This window comes from Lepidochelys kempii, chromosome 1 (genome assembly GCF_965140285.1).
Source record: "Lepidochelys kempii isolate rLepKem1 chromosome 1, rLepKem1.hap1, whole genome shotgun sequence".
Lineage (NCBI taxonomy): Eukaryota > Metazoa > Chordata > Testudines > Cheloniidae > Lepidochelys > Lepidochelys kempii.
The window spans coordinates 238,768,427-238,787,236 of record NC_136380.1 but is presented as its reverse complement, the minus strand read 5'-3'; positions in this window follow the sequence as shown (position 1 = coordinate 238,787,236).

Genomic DNA, 18,810 nt, shown 5'->3' with positions numbered 1-18,810 from the left:
ACTGAAAAGATGCTCTTCTATACCAAATCCTACAAATAATGCTTGCTTATTTTTCTAGTCCTTCTCCAGTGCTCAGAGTTTGTGAATTCCTGTAATATTACAGTGCAGAACAAGTCTAGGTAACAGAGTATGTGAAAGAGTTGGGAAAGCAAGTGCTCTCACGAATGTTTGGGTTGGAGAGAAGAACAGAGTGGGGGCAAAATGGGACATATTATAATGATGCATAGGGGAAGGGAAGATGGGAACACAGGGTATTCCGGTGATGTTGTAGGGGATCTCTGAGGTAAGGAATGCCAGGGGAGATCAGCACACAGGGAAACGATTGTATTGGTGCAGTTCTGACCTCAGGGACAAAATGATGGGGGGGGGCTGTGTGGTAAGGATAAAAATTATTATTACAACGCAAAGATAATAGGAGTTTTTATATCATTTCTGGAAAAAAAGACTCACAGGACAGTGTTAAAATAAACCCTTACATTGTGGGGATGTAGGGATCTGAGGTTTTGATTTATGTTGCCATATGACAAAAAAAAAAAAAAAAGACCAAGGATTGTTTTGTCAAAAGTGAAGAAAGTTAGTACTTTATCTATGGTTATAAGAAGAGCTGAGAGAACAACATGAGTGTGTTTGGAGGAGAGGGGGCAGAATTTCCCACTAATGGTCATTCAAAAGCAAATTTCAATTCAATTATGTTCCCTTGTGTACATTGTCATGCTCTGTTAGCACCAGCATATCAGATTTTTTCAAAGTATGGACCATATCTTAATAACAGGATTGACTACCTTCTCTCTCACTCAGTATCATGGAAACTACCTCCCAGCTGCTAGGGGTTGAATAATATCCTTGTGGCAACTGCAGCAATTGCTCACACAAAAAAGTATTCTTAATGTCCAAAGTAGCACTAAATGCTTAGTTACTTCTGTTGACTTTTGCTCTTCATTTGTCTACACTATTGCTTAAGTTAGAGGCAGGCAAACTTTTTGGCCTGAGGGCCACATCGGGTTTCCAAAATTGTATGGAGGGCCAGTTAGGGGAGGCTGTGTCTCCCCAAACAGCCAGGTGTGGCCTGGCCCCCACCTCCTATCTGACCAGCCCCTGCTTCTTGCCCCCTGATGGCTCCCCCGGGACTCCTGCCCCATCCAACCCCCCCTGTCCCCTCCCGGGACTCCTTCCCCATCCACCACCCCCTGACTGCCCCCTGCTGCCCCATCCAACTCCCCTTCTCATTCCTGACTTGCCCCCGGGACCCCTGACCCATCCAACCACCCCTTCTCCCTGTCCCCTGACCACCCCCAGAACCCCTGCCTCTGGCTGCCCCCCGCCACCCCATCCAGCCCCCAACCAACCCCACTGTTCCCCGCCCTACCCCCTATCCACACCCCCGCTCCCTGACAACCCCCCCAACTCCCCTGCCCTCTATCCACCCCCCGCTCCCTGCCCCCTTACCGTTCTGCCTGGAGCACCGGTGGCTGGTGGTGCTACAGCCGCGCCACCCAGAACACCGGGTCAGGCCTCAGCTCTGCAACTGCGCTGCCCAGCTGCCCAGAGCATTGCGCCGGCGGCGTGGAGTGCTGAGGCTGTGGGGGAGGGCAGGCAGCGGGGAAGGGGTCTAGAATCCCAGGCCTGGAGCTCAGGGGCTGGGCAGGAGGGTCCAGTGGGCCGGATGTGGCCCACGGGCCGTAGTTTGCCCACCTCTGGCTTAAGTCGATGTAAGTTACATTGCTCAGGGGTATGAAAAGGCCACCCCCCCTGAGCAACGTAAGTTCCATCAACTTAAAGCGGTGTCTCCTGCCGACATAGCTTCTGCCTCCCATTGAGGTGGAATAATTATGCTGATAGGAGAGAGCTCTCTCCTGTCAGCATAACATGTGTTCACCAGAGGTGTTACAGCAGCCGATGTAGCACAGTAATGTAGACTTGCCCTTAGTCTCCTGCTTGTATCTGAAAACAAAGAGGAAAGAGAGAAAGAGCCACTACTGAGAGTACGTCTATACTGCAATCAAAAGTGTGACTGCAGCTTGGGCAGGCGTACCCTTGGTAGCTTTACTCTAGCTAAAAATAGCAGTGAAGATGTGGTGGCATGAACCCCAGTGCAGGTTAGCAACACGCATACGTAGCTAGGAGGGCTTGTACAGTCCTCACAGAAGCCATTGCCTCCACAGCATCATTGCTATTCTTACCTGTATCAGCTAGATTAAAGCTACCATAGGTATGCCTACCTGAGCAGAGCTCACACCTTTGATTGCAGCAGCATAGATGGACCTTAAGGGGACGCGGATACTGTGAGCTGGAGGCGAGAGTCCAGCTCAAGGAGGCATGTTTACTTTCGAGCTGACTGAGCTAGCTCTCTAAAAATAGAGTGTAGTCACAGCGGCATGAGCCTTGGGAGGGGGCTAGTGAGACGCCCAGCATCTTGGACAGGCACCTACTAGGGGCAACTAGCCTCTCCTGCTATACTCTGTTTTTAGTGCGCTAGCTCAAAACTTGGATACGTCTTTTCTAGATGGAAATTATACTCTCTGCTCAAAGTGTGGACATACCCTAAGTGACGAAGGCCTTAGCTACACTAGTTTAAGTCGATGTCAGTTACCCAACTTAAGTCGATGTAAAGTACGTCGACTTAAGGCGGTGTCTACACCACGCTATGTCGGCAGGAGATGCTAGCCTATTGACATAGCTACCGTCTCTTGTTGAGGTGGAGTAATGAAGTTGATGGGAGAGCGCTTTCATCAACTTATCGTGTCTTCACCAGACCAGTTAAATCAATGCCGCTGCATCGATAGCAGCGGCGCCAATTTAGCCCAAAGTGAAGACAAGCCCCAACAGCGAATCCTGGCCCCACTGAAGTCAATGGGAGTTTTGCCATTGCCTTCAGTAAGGTCAGGAATTCCCTTCAGGTATCAGAGAGCCAGAGTGTGAAAACCTGTAGTAGCACAAATACAAGCGAGGATGGATTTGAAGCTTGATTAGCGATGGAAAACAAACATCTAATTGAGCATTTGATTGTTATGTTCTAAATTTGCAATTTGTGCTATTACCAATCAGGGAACAGAAACATGACTTATGGATGGTAACTGACACAGTACAAGTGTCATATTTCAGACAGTCAAACTGAGTTGTTCAGAGAAAGGTGGAGGGTTTTTTTTGGAGGGGGGCAAATAAACATGAATAAATTGGAATGGTGAATTAATTTGTCAATTTCATGTCTTGCACTTGAATAAATGATTTGCTCTGAATTAATGGCCAGTGACTTTTCTAATTTGTACTATTTTGTTTGAAGAGACACCTGTAAATAAACCAGAAGCCCTGGAAAGAGCATTTGGTTGCTTAACCTGTGCCTCTGCAAATTTCCTGATCAGAATCTGGTCTTGCTACACACACTTAGTGTAAGGAATACTACTGCTAGAGAGCTATTAGCCAAGGCAACGATTAGTACTTTTTAGGGTGACTGCTTGTATTTAGTATTCTCTTTTCAGGTACATTGTCCAACACAGAAAATTCACGTGTATATTTGAGCATTCCAGAAAAACAGTTACTATCATGACTCTTCATCCAAAGATCCCAGATTGCTTAAAAATGTCAGAGATGCTTTATGACAGCTGTTCCAATTCTGAGCAGTTTCTTTATGTTTTTTGGCTCTAAAGGACAATAAGTAACAAATCTAATCCCAGGCCCTGACTACTTTCCCAATTTTAAAAATGTGTACAGTGCATTCACATTATAGACTCCATGTTATGAAGCTAATTTGCTCACTCTTACTGTAACTCTGGAAGGGTCTTCTGGGTGTTGAATACCTTCTTGTGGGCCTCTACACACTCTCAGCTCCCTCTGAAATCAATTGAGATCACTCAGCACCTTGCAGGATCAGGCCCATACAGTCTATTACAAGATACTGTGTTGGAACAATCACCTGACCAGACTCATGGGCCCAGCTCAGGAGCAAAAACAATTCACCACCTGGGCTAGATGCTTCTGGGGCTCAGCAGTTTCAAGCGATCTCTGAATTCAGGGCAGGTCTACACTTAAAATGCTACATCAGCACAGCTGCACTGATGCAGCTGTGCCACTTTAGCGCTTTAATGAAGACACTTAAGCTGATGGGAGAGAGCTCTCTGGTCGGCGTGGTTCAGTCCCCTGTGTGAGAGGCAGTACCCATGTCTGCAGGAGAAGCTCTCCTGCTGACATAGCACTGTAGGCCTGAGACCTGATCAACCCTCCTACCCCCATATTAAGGCAGCCTTGGGTGAAACTTGGGGAATTTACCACTAAAATTGAAAAAACAATGTTCTGCTGCTGATAAAGCACCCCCACCTCAGGAATGTCCCTAACGAGTGTTATAACCACCAAGGTTGTAAAGTGGAGACATCCAGGCGCTGGGAAATTAGGGAGGATACAGAAAGAGACTCAACAAATGGTAAAATAAGCTCAGACCAGCATTTTTATGCTGACCATCTGCATAAACAGAAGGTCACAACACAGTTACAATTTGGGAATGAAAGATAAAATGTAAAGAACTTGGGCAGGAAGGAGGACACACAGGTGCCAGCGTGTAACAGGTTAAAATTTTTGTTATGTAGGAGTATGGGATAATGTGATAGGTTTAGTAAATTTGAAGGAGGGAGCTAGTTTTACCTATATAATGTAAATGAAAAACAATGCTCTTTGGGAACCATTTCCAGGCTGCAGTTCAACATCAAGCTGCTGGAACTCTGACCCTCTGCACGACCATGATGTGCAGAGGCATCGCCTGGAACCCCCAGATGAGTGGATCCTGACGGGCTATAGGGTGAAATTTGTCTGTATATTGGAGTGGTGAGCATAAGAGATTTGCTTGGTATATTTATTCTATGTGTGGTGCTAATAAATAGATGATTAAAGCACAACCTTGTAAGGCTCTTTCACTGGGAAAAGGTTCTGCAGACCCCTGAGACCGTGGGAAAGGACAGGTACTTAAATTGACCATGTTTCTTCCTGAGTCCCGTGGATAAGGATAGGAGCCTTACATCCTGAGCCTTCGGAAGGGAAAGGGTGGGGGTGCCTAAATTGATTGGGTCTCGTCTTGAGCCCTCGGTAGGGTATAGACAGGGTGCCCTAAATTGCACGGGCAACAGTGCTGGTAAAACTACATCGCTCAGGGGTGTGGATAATCCACACTCCTGAGTGACATAGTTATACCAAATTAATTCTGTAGTGTAGACCTGTCCTCAGTTTCCCTCTCTGGCACTGAACTCAAAGGAGGAAGAAATTTAGGTGTTATTTTTATAGTTGCAATACTGACTAGGATGAACATGTCAGCCATAACCTAATTTCCCACTTTCCAGTATCTTGGAACCTAACCCTGATCAGTCTAATGGGATCAATTCTTGGCCCTGTTCTCAGGATGAGCTCTTGGCCCTGTGCTAGTTAACATTTTTATCGATGACCTGGAAGAAAACAAAGTTATTACCACTAAAGTTTGCAGAGAACACAAAAATTGGGGAAGTGGTAAATAATGAAAGACAGGTCACTGATACAGAGCAACCTGGATTGCTTGGTAAATTGGACACAATATGCATTTTAATACAGCCAGTCTTAAAATTATATATCTAGGAACAAAGAATGTAGGCCATACTTGCAGGATGGGGGACTTTATAAAAAACTTGGCAACCATGGTGGACAATAAACTGAACGTGAGCTCCCAGTGCAGCTCTGTGGCCAAAAGAACCAACACAATCTTGCATGAATAAACAGGGGGAATAGCGAGTAGGGGTACAGAAGTTATATTGCCTCTGTATTTGGCACTGGTGTGACCGCTACTGGAATAGTGTGTTCAGGTCTGCTCTCAACAGTTCAAGAAGGATATTGATAAACTGGAGATGGTTCAGAGAAGAGCTACAAGAATGATGAAAAAAATTTGATAATCTGCCTTATAGTGCTAGAGCTCCCTGAATCTGTTTACCTTAATAAGGAAAAGGCTAAATGGTGACTTGATCACAGTCTAAAAGTACCTACCTCGGGAACAAAATTTGATAATAAAGGTCTCATTAGTCTAGCAGACAAAGGTCTAACAAGATTCAATGGCTGGAAGCCAGACAAATTCAGACTGGAAATAAGGAGCAAATTTTTAACAGTAAAGGTAAACAATTTATTAAGGGTTGTGGTGGATTCTTCGCCATGGGCAATTTTAAAATCAAGATTGGATGTTTTTCTGAAAGACATGCTCTAGTTCAAACAGGCTTTAATTCAGGGAAGTCCTTTGGCCTATGTTATACAGGAGGTCAAGTTAGATGATCACAATGATCCCTTCTGGCCTTGTAATCTATTTCTAGGCTATTATATCTCTTCCCTTTAGAGATGAGATTGAGCCCGAATGTTAAGATTCAAAGGCTAACTTCCCCGAAGTTCAGGCATGCTCCTAATGTAGAGTTTTGGTTCAGTTTACCTCTAGCATTTTCACTAATGTAGCTCCCTGTGAACCAAACACGGTTGCATCAGGATGATGTCTATAGACTGTGCCAAAAGTCTATGCAGTTCCATCTGATTCGGTGGAGGAAAGCTGGTCCTGGGGCTGAAGCAAGGAATTGGAAGACAAGGAGTCTGGTTTCTGCCACCAGCTCGGACACAAAATAGCCTGGGTAATTAACTTAAATCTCCACTGCTGTAAAATGGTGATAATACCAACTGATCTCACAGGGGTGCTACCAGGTTAAGTCTACCAATATTTCTAAAGCACAAGAGAAACTCACATGAAAAGTGCTTTGAAGGGATACATAAAAACAACAGACTTCTCTCCCATCCTCCACAGAAATGACCCTTCCTCTCAGTTGTTGGAACAAAGAAGAACGAAGTCTAAAGGAGTCTACTGAGCACAAACTTCCTAGGCCAAGTCACCCGTGCTCTAATTTTATTCAATTTATCCCTGATCTAATGTCAATTAACTCAATTAAATTAGACCAGGAGAGAATCTGGCTCAGAGGATCAATGTTTAGCTCTGAATCCTCTGGGCAGGGTAGTTTTGACTAGATCTAAGTAATCAATAACAAAGTCATCTACAAAATCAACATGTCTTCCAGACAAACTGCACTGATAAAGACATTTATGCATGATAAACTGACGTAATGCTACATGATGAGATTCATGCTGCAGGAAACATTCTCACAAATTTAGTTTGATTTTTATAAACAGATTGCTTCTTGGGTTGTTATTATTAGCGTGAGCTGGACAGCTTGAATTAGAGGATAATTTATTCCCTGTGCATTTCTAATTACGGCAAAGAGGTTCACTCACTGACACACTTGTCCATCTTGTTCTTTCCTGTCTTTCAGGCATGGCTGATTGAAGTTAAATAGACAGACCAGCGCAAATTGCACAAGCAACACAACTCTGTCAAAAAGGGACTGAAGTGTTACCATTAATTATTCTGGACCATGTGCTCATTTACCACAGATCTAACATGAGGAATATTCTCAGAGGTGTCAAGCAGCCTTACTTACGTATGTGCAGGGGTAGCACTGACTACACATTTGAGTGACTGGTGTTATGTGACCTGCCAGAGAGCCACTCTTCCCCCCGCCCCCTGCAGCTTGGGGATTTAATGTGCAATTTGTGTTTCAGTGTTCAATAAATAATTTAAATTGGGCCACTGTCTCTAAGTATTTGTAAAGGATCCACATGCTTCATTCATTACCAGCGTTCTGTGAATACCTCAGAAAGGTATTCACAAACGTTTGACTAAACCATGAATTTGCTTTGCTGATTATTTGGGACCCTTATATCGCTCTCCATGAATGTTCCAGGATGTGCAAATGTTTGTGGAAAGGGCATGTGTCACGCATGCTAGTGAGTATATGAATGTACTCAAGTATGTATGTTGCTAGCTTGAAAGCTCTTTGTGATTTTGGAAGCCATTCAAAACTGGAGAGCAGAAAGGATATTGTTACAGGTTGGGTTAAAGCTCCTCAAAGCTGGTGGGGTAATCACCACCTTTTATTTAACATAGTTGTAAGAAACCATTAAGTCCATTTATGGAAGCTGAAACAGATCCATGTGGGCAGAGGTGTTTCACTGGGTATTGTTTTACTAGAAAGGTGTGCGTGACAGAAAAAAAATGTAAGAGAGTCAAAGAGAAACACCAGAGAATCAGAGACAGCACCAGCAGAAAGTCATGGACACAGTTAAAACTAGCACTGGGAACATGCTCTGAGGGGGGAAAAAAAACAGAGGGAAAGCTTTTGGTTTAAGTGCCGGCTGGAAAGGGGCTTGGAGCTGTGCCCCATCTGATTCCTGCAGTGTTCAGGGAAACCGGATTTTAAGTGCATTCTTTGTAAACAACAGGATTGCAAGGAAATACCTGACTCCATCATCATTTTCTCCCCTCCTAACAGAAAACCTGCAGAACTCCAAATTTTGGCGAACTGCACAGGTCAGAAAGGAATAGCAATATCATGTGACTTAGCTGACCAATCACACACTATGAATAGTATGTATTCAAAGTAATAATGGCAGAGAATGGTTTACATAAACCATTAATCAAATGACAGGTTTCAGAGTAACAGCCGTGTTAGTCTGTATTCGCAAAAAGAAAAGGCGTACTTGTGGTACCTTAGAGACTAACCAATTTATTTGAGCATAAGCTTTCGTGAGGTACAGCTCACTTCATCGGATGCAACAATCAAATCATGAACAAATATGCAAAGGTTAAAAGGTAATTCACAGATAGAAAAATGTGCTGAATTCACTATGAATACTTCAGCCAGCGTTATCTGTAGAACCCTCTTCCTATTATATATTTCAGATATGAGACATTCATCCATTACATGTTCACACTCTCCCATTAATAGATCTTAACCCTAATAGATGCAATTCAGACTGTCAGCTAACTTGACTGTCCTGTTCCAAAGAATGGAACACAGGAGCTGTTTTCGAGCCAGGAGGAAGGTAGCCAGTCGCGGCAGCCGGTGCTTGGGGAAGGACAAACACCAGAGGAGGTTCCCGGTAAGTGGCTTTTATTTTGGGAAGGAAGTTGTTCAGTGCAGGCTTTTGGGGTGGGGAGGGTTAGGGCTGCATGCATGCCTAGATGCAGAATAGGGTGTTGATGTGCTCTCTCACATCATGGTATTCGGCCTCAGTGATCTTTTCAAAGGTCTCATCCAGAACTTGGGCAATAGGCCTATGCAGGTTTCTCAGGTGAGCCACTGTGTTCCTTGTCCCAATCAGGCTAACTTGTCCACACCACTGTGCCGTGAGGGACGGGAGGACCATTGCTGCACACAGGCGAGCTGCATATGGGCGAGAGCGGAATCCGCATTGCAGTAGAAGACCCTCCCTTGCTTCCCAGGTCACCCTCAGCAGCGAGATATCTTCCAGGATGAACTCCTGTGGAAAATGTGGGGACAGTGTTCGGTATAGGGGCCCCCTGCTGCTGTTGGCTCTCCCCAAGGCACAGAAACCCAGAGGACAGTGCAGTCGTGAAACTATCAGTCATGTTTCAGAGTAACAGCCGTGTTAGTCTGTATTCGCAAAAAGAAAAGGAGTACTTGTGGCACCTTAGAGACTAACCAATTTATCTGAGCATAAGCTTTCGTAGCTCAAATAAATTGGTTAGTCTCTAAGGTGCCACAAGTACTCCTTTTCTTTTTGCGAATCGGTCTTGCTTGACCCTGAGCTTACTCACCATTTTGGGGCTCCTGTGGGTTATGTGCGCTCGCTTTGGGATGGGCAAATTATGCTCTTGTGTAGACTGTGCTTGCCCTTAAGTACAAGGGAATCATTGCTCTGACTGGTGTGAACAATGCTGCCTCTGTTAGGTGTTGCATTTGCCTTTACAGATGCAACCTTGAGATCTCAGCCATCCGTGTTATCACTGGCTGAAAGACTCCAAAGAATCAGAAAGAGGCCACGTAGAAGCAAGGAAGACATATTGCATGAAGTAACGCAGCATTCAAGTAATGAAAATCGAAACGTGCAGGAGTGGCGGGACAGTGAAAGGAGGATCCGCCAGTAGAATGAGGAGCACTGGCACAAAAGCATGGTGTTCCAGCAGCAAAGCACGGATCGGCTGATAAGCATCATGGAGCACCAAGCGGATTCGATCCAGGCGCTCGTAGCCACGCAGGCGGAACACTACCATGCCCGACCCCCCCTGCAGCCCTTGTCCCAAAACTCTTTCCCTTGTGCCCCCATGTCACCTCCAACCCACTTTCCCCAGCATCCGGGTTCTTACTGCCACCAACTGCCTCCAACACCTGTAGCTTCACCACCCACCCCTGAAAACTACGACCCTCACCCTCTGCACTCAATCCCCATCACCATGCAGTATAGACATCCTGAAGTGCAGCACTCATTGCACAGCACTCCAGACAGGAAGGCTGAGTATGATAACAGGACATATGCAAATCTGTGATCATACCGTTCCCCACCCCACCCCCTTGCCCTTTCTGTTTCCCAAGCAGTTGTGTTTCTTTTCAATAAATGGATTTTTTGGCTTTGAAAACATTCTTTATTATTGCATAAAGAAAAAGATCCCTTAGCCCAGGAAAGAAACGGGCACTGCAAGTCAGTGTAGCAGTTCCTACTAACATTGGAACTACTGCTCTTCACTCCTGTGCAGGGCACCAGACATTACTGGTGGCTTTCAGCCTCCAATTGCTCCCCCAAGGCATCCCTAATCTTTGCAGCCCCGTGCTGGGCCCCTCTAATAGCCCTGCTCTCTGGATGTTCAAATTCAGCCTCCAGGTGTTGAACCTCCGAGTTCCATGCCTGAGTGAATCTTTCACCCTTTCCTTCACAAATGTTATGGAGGGTACAGCATGCGGATATAACTGCGGGGATGCTGTCATCGGCCAGGTCCAACTTCCCATACAGAGAGCACCAGCGGCCCTTTAAACAGCCAAAAGCACGCTCCACAATTATTCTGCACCGGCTCACCCTGTTGTTGAACCGCTCCTTGCTGCTGTCAAGGCTCCCTGTGTAGGGTTTCATGAGCCATGGCATTAAAGAGTAAGCAGGGTCTCCAAGGATCACAAAGGGCATTTCAACTTCCCCTACGGTGATCTTCTGGTCTGGAAAAAAAGTCCCGGCTTGCAGCTTCCTGAACAGACCAGTGTTCCGAAAGATGTGTGCATCATGCACCTTTCCGGGTCAGCCTGCGTTAATGTCAGTGAAACACCCATGGTGATCCACAAGTGCCTGGACAACCATTGAGAAATACCCCTTCTGATTAACGTACTCGGAGGTTAGGTGGGCTGGTGCCAGAATTGGAATATGTGTGCCATCTATCACCCCTCCACAGTTAGGGAAACCCATTTTTGCAAAGCCATCTACAATGTCATGCACGTTACCCAGAGTCATGGTTCTTCTGAGCAGGATGTGATTAATGGCCCTGCAAACTTGCATCAACACGTTTCCAACGGTCGACTTCCCCACTCCAGACTGGTTAGAATCGTAGAATCTCAGGGTTGGAAGGAACCTCAGGAGGTCATTTAGTCCAACCCCCTGCTCAAAGCAGGACCAATCCCCAACTAAATCATCCCAGCCAGGGCTTTGTCAAGCCTGACCTTAAAAATATCTAAGGAAGGAGATTCCACCACCTCCCTAGGTAACGCATTCCAGTGTTTAACCACCCTCATAGTGAAAAAGTTTTTCCTAATATCCAACCTAAACCTCCCCCACTGCAACTTGAGACCTTTACTCCTTGTTCTGTCATCTGCCACCACTGAGAACAGTCTAGATCCATCCTCTTTGGAACCCCCTTTCAGGTAGTTGAAAGCAGCTATCAAATCCCCCCTCATTCTTCTCTTCTGCAGACTAAACAATCCCAGTTCCCTCAGCCTCTCCTCATAAGTCATGTGTTCCAGACCCCTAATCATTTTTGTTGCCCTCCACTGGACTCTTTCCAATTTTTCCACATCCTTCTTATAGTGTGGGGCCCAAAACTGGACACAGTACTCCAGATGAGGCCTCACCAATGTCGAATAGAGGGGAACGATCACGTCCCTCGATCTGCTGGCAATGCCTCTACATAATCATCCCAAAATGCCATTGGCCTTCTTGGCAACAAGGGCACACTGTTGACTCATATCCAGCTTCTCATCCAAGGTAACCCCTAGGTCCTTTTCTGCAGAACTGCTGCCGAGCCATTTGGTCCCTAGTCTGTAGCGGTGCATGGGATTCTTCCGTCCTAAGTGCAGGACTCTGCACTTGTCCTTGTTGAACCTCATCAGATTTCTTTTGGCCGAATCCTCTAATTTGTCTAGGTCCCTCTGTATCCTATCCCTACCCTCCAGCGTATCTACCTCTCCTCCCAATTTAGTGTCATCTGCAAACTTGCTGAGGGTGCAATCCACACCATCCTCCAGATCATTTATGAAGATATTGAACAAAACCGGCCCGAGGACCGACCCTTGGGGCACTCCACTTGATACTGGCTGCCAACTAGACATGGAGCCATTGATCACTACCGATCAGTAGCTGTCTGGAGTTGCCAGCTTCCAGATTGCAATAGCCACCCACTTCTCCACCTCAAGGTGGCTCTCAATCTCGTGTCCTTGCACCGCAGGGTGGAGGCAAGCTCCTTACACAGTCCCATGAAAGTGGCTTTTCTCATCCGAAAGTTCTGCAGCCACTGCTCCTGATCCCAGACCTGCATGATGATGTGATCCCACCACTCAATGCTTGTTTCCTGAGCTCAAAAGTGGCGTTCCACGGTGGTGAGCATGTCCGTGAATGCCACAAGCAAACTCCTGTCATATGAGTTACTCGAATCGATATCATCATCGGAGCCCTCACTGTCACTTTGGATCATAAGGAATAACTCGACTGCCAAATGTGACGTGCTGGCAAGACTCTTCAGCACACTTCTCAGCAGTTCAGGCTTCATTCCCACAGACAGAAAGGGAAGACAGAGCGCGCAGTACAAAAAATGTTGAAAGATGGCTCCAAATGTGGACAGAAGCACAGGGATTGCTGGGATGCGAAGCGATACACCACAGGGCGTTGTGACAGGACCCAGAATACCCTTCATCTCCCACCCCCTTCGCACTAGCCACAGCACCAGAATGGGAAGAGGTGCTCTCTGGGATAGCTGCCCATAATGCACCATTCCCAGTGCTGCTGCAAGTGCTGCAGATGTGGCCACGCCAGTGCGCTTGAAGCTGTCAGTGTGGACAGACTGCAGCGCTTTCCCTACTGTGCTCTCTGAAGGCGGGTTTAACTCAAAGTGCTCTACATCTGCAAGTGTAGCCATGCCCTCAGTTACAGAGATAAGTGTTGGATGTGCTGCTGTAAAATGCTATAATGCCTGAAAAATGCCAAAATACAAAACAGCAAATTTTTCTACAATGAAACAATAATATTTTTAACAAGGTACCACTTTCTCAGCAAAGTCATTTGAAAGGAGAGGGAGGGGAATAAATTGTGATTTCCCTTTTGTGGAAACTACCTTTTCCTTTTGCAATATCTACATAATCTGCACCTTTGGGATTTCTTCAGTGAAGTTTCCCATTGAAGTCTTCTTATTCCGTTGTATTCTGTGTTCCCATTTTCAGGACACAAGCACCATTTGCTATTACTCAGCATCTTACATGTCTCCACCATTGGGGATGTGTTTTGCATCATATGTATCAAATACTTCAAAACAAATGATTCAAGGACAGTAGGAAAGAGCTCCACAGACTGATACAGTGAATTTTGGAATCACCAGAATTTTTTGATTTCAATTGAACAAGCGAGTTTAAAAAACAGAATTTTTGCCCTGGTCTGTTCAAATTTTCAGTTTATGTACAATCGAGTGTTTTGCTTTGTAAATGAATTTGTGATTCAGTTTGCTTCCTCCTCTTTTCAACCACACTAAGGCAAACTGCCTTCTTTCTTGGAGGTTGGTTATTACTTTAGCCACATTATTTCCAGAAGGCCAATTTCACTGCAATAAGTGACATAACCCTACCTTCTCCTCCACCCCAATAGCTAGGCTGAAAGAGACTACAATGCATTTTTTACATAAACTCTTCTGCAGTCCTCTTGTCGCTACCTCACTGCTGGTACTGCTAATGCAATGCTGGTGACGTAATATCAGCAAGAGAAGTGTATTGCCAAACACATGAAGGCACCCCATAGGAATTTGTTTTTACAAGGTGTCATATAGACCCAAAACTAGAACTAACCAAAGGATAACAATTCCATTTGATGGCAACTTTTAAGATTTTGAGATTTGTTTTCATTCTACATTGGAACAAAACCAAAACCTTTAAAATGTTTTCACAAAAAAAAAAACAGCGTTTCTCTTCTGAGAGAGGCCTTTGTGTGTTTATCTGGGTCTGGGATGCAGATAACCCAGGTTCAAATCTCAGCTCTGCCTGATTCAGGGGAGAGCTTTTCCTCCTAGATCATGACAAATTAGAAAGAACAGGCACTTAAACCAGGATCTCCCACATCTCAAACCAGTACCCCAACTCCCAGGCTACAGTATCTGTCTCTTGCTCTCTCCTGAAAACCTTCGTAAAAAAAAGTTAAGTGGAAACCAGTACTTTTCTGTGAAACGACAAAGGAAACGCAGTCGATCTAATTTAACTAGATTTCAGTAAGGCGTTTGATACATGGGGAATTGCCACATGGGGAATTATTAGTTAAATTGGAAAAGATGGGGATCAATATGAAAATTGAAAGGTGGATAAGGAATTGGTTAAAAGGGAGACTACAGCGGGTCATACTGAAAGGTGAACTGTCAGGCTGGAGGGAGGTTACCAGTGGAGTTCCTCAGGGATCGGTTTTGGGACCAATCTTATTTAATCTTTCTATTACTGACCTTGGCACAAAAATGGGAGTGTGCTAATAAAGCTTGCAGATGATCCAAAGCTGGGAGGTATTGCCAATTTAGAGAAGGACCGGGATATCACACAGGAGGATCTGGATGACCTTGTAAACTGGAGTAATAGTAATAGGATGAAATTTAATAGCGAGAAATGTAAGGTCATGCATTTAGGGATTAATAACAAGAATTTTAGTTATAAGCTGGGGACGCATCAATTAAAAGTAATGGAAGAGGAGAAGGACCTTGAAGTATTGGTTGATCACAGAATGACTACGAGCTGCCAATGTGATATGGCCGTGAAAAAAAGCTAATGTGGTTTTGGGATGCACCAGGAGAGGTATTTCCAGTAGAGATAAGGAGGTGTTCGTACCGTTATACAACGCACTGGTGAGACCTCACCTGGAATACTGTGTGCAGTTCTGGTCTCCCATGTTTAAGAAGGATGAATTCAAACTGGAACAGGTACAGAGAAGGGCTACTAGGATGATCCGAGGAATGGAAAACCTGTCTTACGAAAGGAGACTCAAGGAGCTTGGCTTGTTTACCCTCACCGAAAGAAGGTTGAGGGGAGATATGATTGCTCTCTATAAATATATCAGAGGGATAAATATCAGAGAGGGAGAGGAATTATTTAAGCTCAGTACCAATGTGGACACAAGAACAAATGGATATAAACTGGCCATCGGGAAGTTTAGACTTGAAATTAGACGAAGGTTTCTAACCATCAGAGGAGTTAAGTTCTGGAATAGCCTTCCAAGGGAAGTAGTGGGGGCAAAAGACCTATCTGGCTTCAAGATTAAACTTGATAAGTTTATGGAGGAGATGATATGATGGGATAACATGATTTTGGCAAGTAATTGATCTTAAACTATTCATGGTAAATAGGCCCAATGGCCTGCAATGGGATGTTAGATGGGGTGGGATCTGAGTTACTACAGAAAATTCTTTCTTGGGTATCTGACAGGTGAATCTTGCCCACATGGTCAGGGTTCAGCTGATCGCCATATTTGGGGTCGGGAAGGAATTTTCCTCCAGGACAAATTGGAAGAGGCCCTGGAGGTTTTTCGCCTTCCTCTGTAGCATGGGGCACAGGTCACTTGCTGGAGGATTCTCTGCACCTTGAAGTCTTTAAACCATGATCTGAGGACTTCAATAGCTCAGACATAGGTGAGAGGTTTATCGCAGGAGCGGGTGGGTGAGATTCTGTGGCCTGCATTGTGCAGAAGGTCAGACTAGATGATCATAATGGTCCCTTCTGACCTTAATATCTGTGAATCTATATTTCAAATTTCAGCAAAAAGTTCTACCCAAAACCTTCAACTTTAGGAAGAGTTTAGAACCAGCTCCAGCAATCACTAGTCACTTTGGAATTTAATATATTACAACATGTTTTAATCTCAACAGGACATAAATAAAAGCCACCAGGCCACATGGTTTTTAAAAAGAAAGACCTTTTTGTGCAACCTATATGGTGGATGTATAACATGATAGTTATGGTGCTCCAATACAGTGCTCCCACCCCACACTATAGCATGGAGCAGCCTGCAATCTCAGTAGGCCTAGAAACCTCAGGATCTTCCCCGCCAAAAAAAGCTTAATTAGTTGAATGTTTTTTAGTTTAACTACCATATATTGGTAAAGCTGAGAGAATTGTGTACAGTAAAAATGTGCAGGTCGTCTTTAAGGCTTTACCATGTGCCAGTACAAACATATTGTGTAAATCGTGCAATAGAAATAGAAAACTTCTTTGAATCAAGGAAAGCTATATTTAGAGAAGCAGTCACAGGTGGAATCGGATTTTTAAAATCTAAAGGATTAAAGGGGCTGGGCAACTGGAATAGTCATTCCAAATCAAAAGTTGATATAGACAGGAGAGTAGAAGAGAAGTGATAATTTCCATTCGATTAATGACAAAAGAGGCCTGGTGAGGTGCCTTACATTGGTTTTAAAGTGGACTTACATTAGTGACAAAAGAGAAACCATGCTAATGGAAACATTCCCCCAGAAAGTGCCTCTTGTGAAGCAAGAATGTAAGGCAAACTTACAGTGAATGTTGTAGTTTCTAGAAAGTTGATGCTTTTGGCTTTCCAGACATTGAAGATAAAGGAAATACAAACAAGTTTAAAACACATACAGTTCTCTTCTAAGCATGCAAGCAAAGCTTTCTTCTAAATAACCTCTCCTCCAGAGCCTAGAAGCAGAACAAGACCCATTTTCTGGTCAGATAGTTCACATCCCTCATTCATGAGGATTTCAAGCTCCAGTAGTAGGTGCAATTAAAAAAAAAATCACCCCATTAAAGAACCAGAGAACTTTGCTTGTCTTTGTGCCACTTATTATTGTAAGCGTACAGCAGACAAAGAGCAGGTGTTCCACAAAGGCAAAGTATTGTCACCTGAAGACCTTAAGTTTCTTTGTAAAGATCATTGGAGAGAGCTCCCAAGACCCCCAGGAACATTATTCTTCATTTTACAGATTGGGAAAGCGAGTCAAACAGATTAAGTGACTTACCCAAGGACACACATGAAATCTGTGACAGAGTCAGGGCATAGGACCCACATCTTCTGAGTCTAGTGCTGAGCCTTAACAACTCTATCTTTTCTCTGCAAAGCTGCAGACTTCAGCAAACAAAGCATTCCTTTCAGCTAATTGGTATTATGTGGAAACTGAACTGGTCTTATTTACAAAACTACAGATTTGTGTCAAGCAAAGCCAATTACACTTAATGTTTAAACTATTGCAGGTGCTCAATGACATTGTTGCTAGGCTTTGGAAGTGAAATTGCTCTTTTAATGCATCTTGTTCCAATTGGGAGCATGTGTTCTATCATCAATGTAAAGTTAACAGATGGATATCTTAATCCTCTCCACCCTCCCTTACCTGAAATGTTGTCCCACACATTTTGTCTTAACTGTGGTGCCCAGGAAACTGTTTGGAACAGAACCGGTCTCTTTTTTGTGTTTTGCACCATATACAGTTAACCTTTTAGATGAACACTTGATAACCAGCAACAGCCATGAATATTAAAATGGAATTTAGGTATATTACTTACTGTGTACACAGCAGCTATTTGAGTAGCCAAGCTCTGGGTTGCTAGACACCATACCCCTTAAATCAAGACTTCTGGAATGATGCATCCCCTTAAGTGCACAACCTCTGCTAGGTGGTTGTTCATTCACAACGTGCTTCAGACTGGAACTCTTGTATTGAAGAATTAGAGTACGTATTCCTGGATTTACTTCTCACAGTACAGTACAAATATCAAATAAGACAACAAGCATAGGCAATTGGGGCCTTAACATTTGTTTTTTCCTACCACAACTATCATAGATTGATAATATCCTGGACAAGGAGAGGCTTTGTTGACATTCCAGAGCTTCTCTTTAAGTTACTCTACACACTCATTCACCTCTCTCGCCCCTACATTGCCCCCTTGGCCTTTGTAACTAACCGGCCCAGCTCCATGAAGAGTACTTGGCTTCTTCCAAAGAGGAGACTGAATCAACAGAATCATTTACACTGATCCCAGTGCATGCTGGGACAAAACATTGGAAGAGTGCTGTGCAATTACACATGCAGTGGAGACCCTGATCAATAACTCTTGGTGATTTAGAGTCTCAGTATTCTGGTTTAAAGAGCTCCCAGCCACCTAGGAGCTTGTCTACTAGTTTGTCAGGTATCATGCTCAGCATGGTATAAATACTGTTACGGGTGGGTGTCTTTTTCTCAGGGTAAGTGTAAAAAGCAATTGAGCTCCTTTATGGAACAAAATAGCTGAAACAGGAGCCACCAGCCAAAACACAGCAAAGGCACATGACAAGGCTTGAGTAGAAACTGAACCATGTGGCCCATGGGGTTTCTATGGACTGATATAGACAATGCAGGGGTTAGGGCACTGTCTGGTGGGGCTGTGTGTCTGTGAGATATAGGCAGTGAGAAGCACCAGAGGAGGTGAAAGAGAAGCAGCAGGAAGCCAAAAACAACCACAGAAGAATTGCTAGTGTGATCCCAAGGGAAAAAAAAAA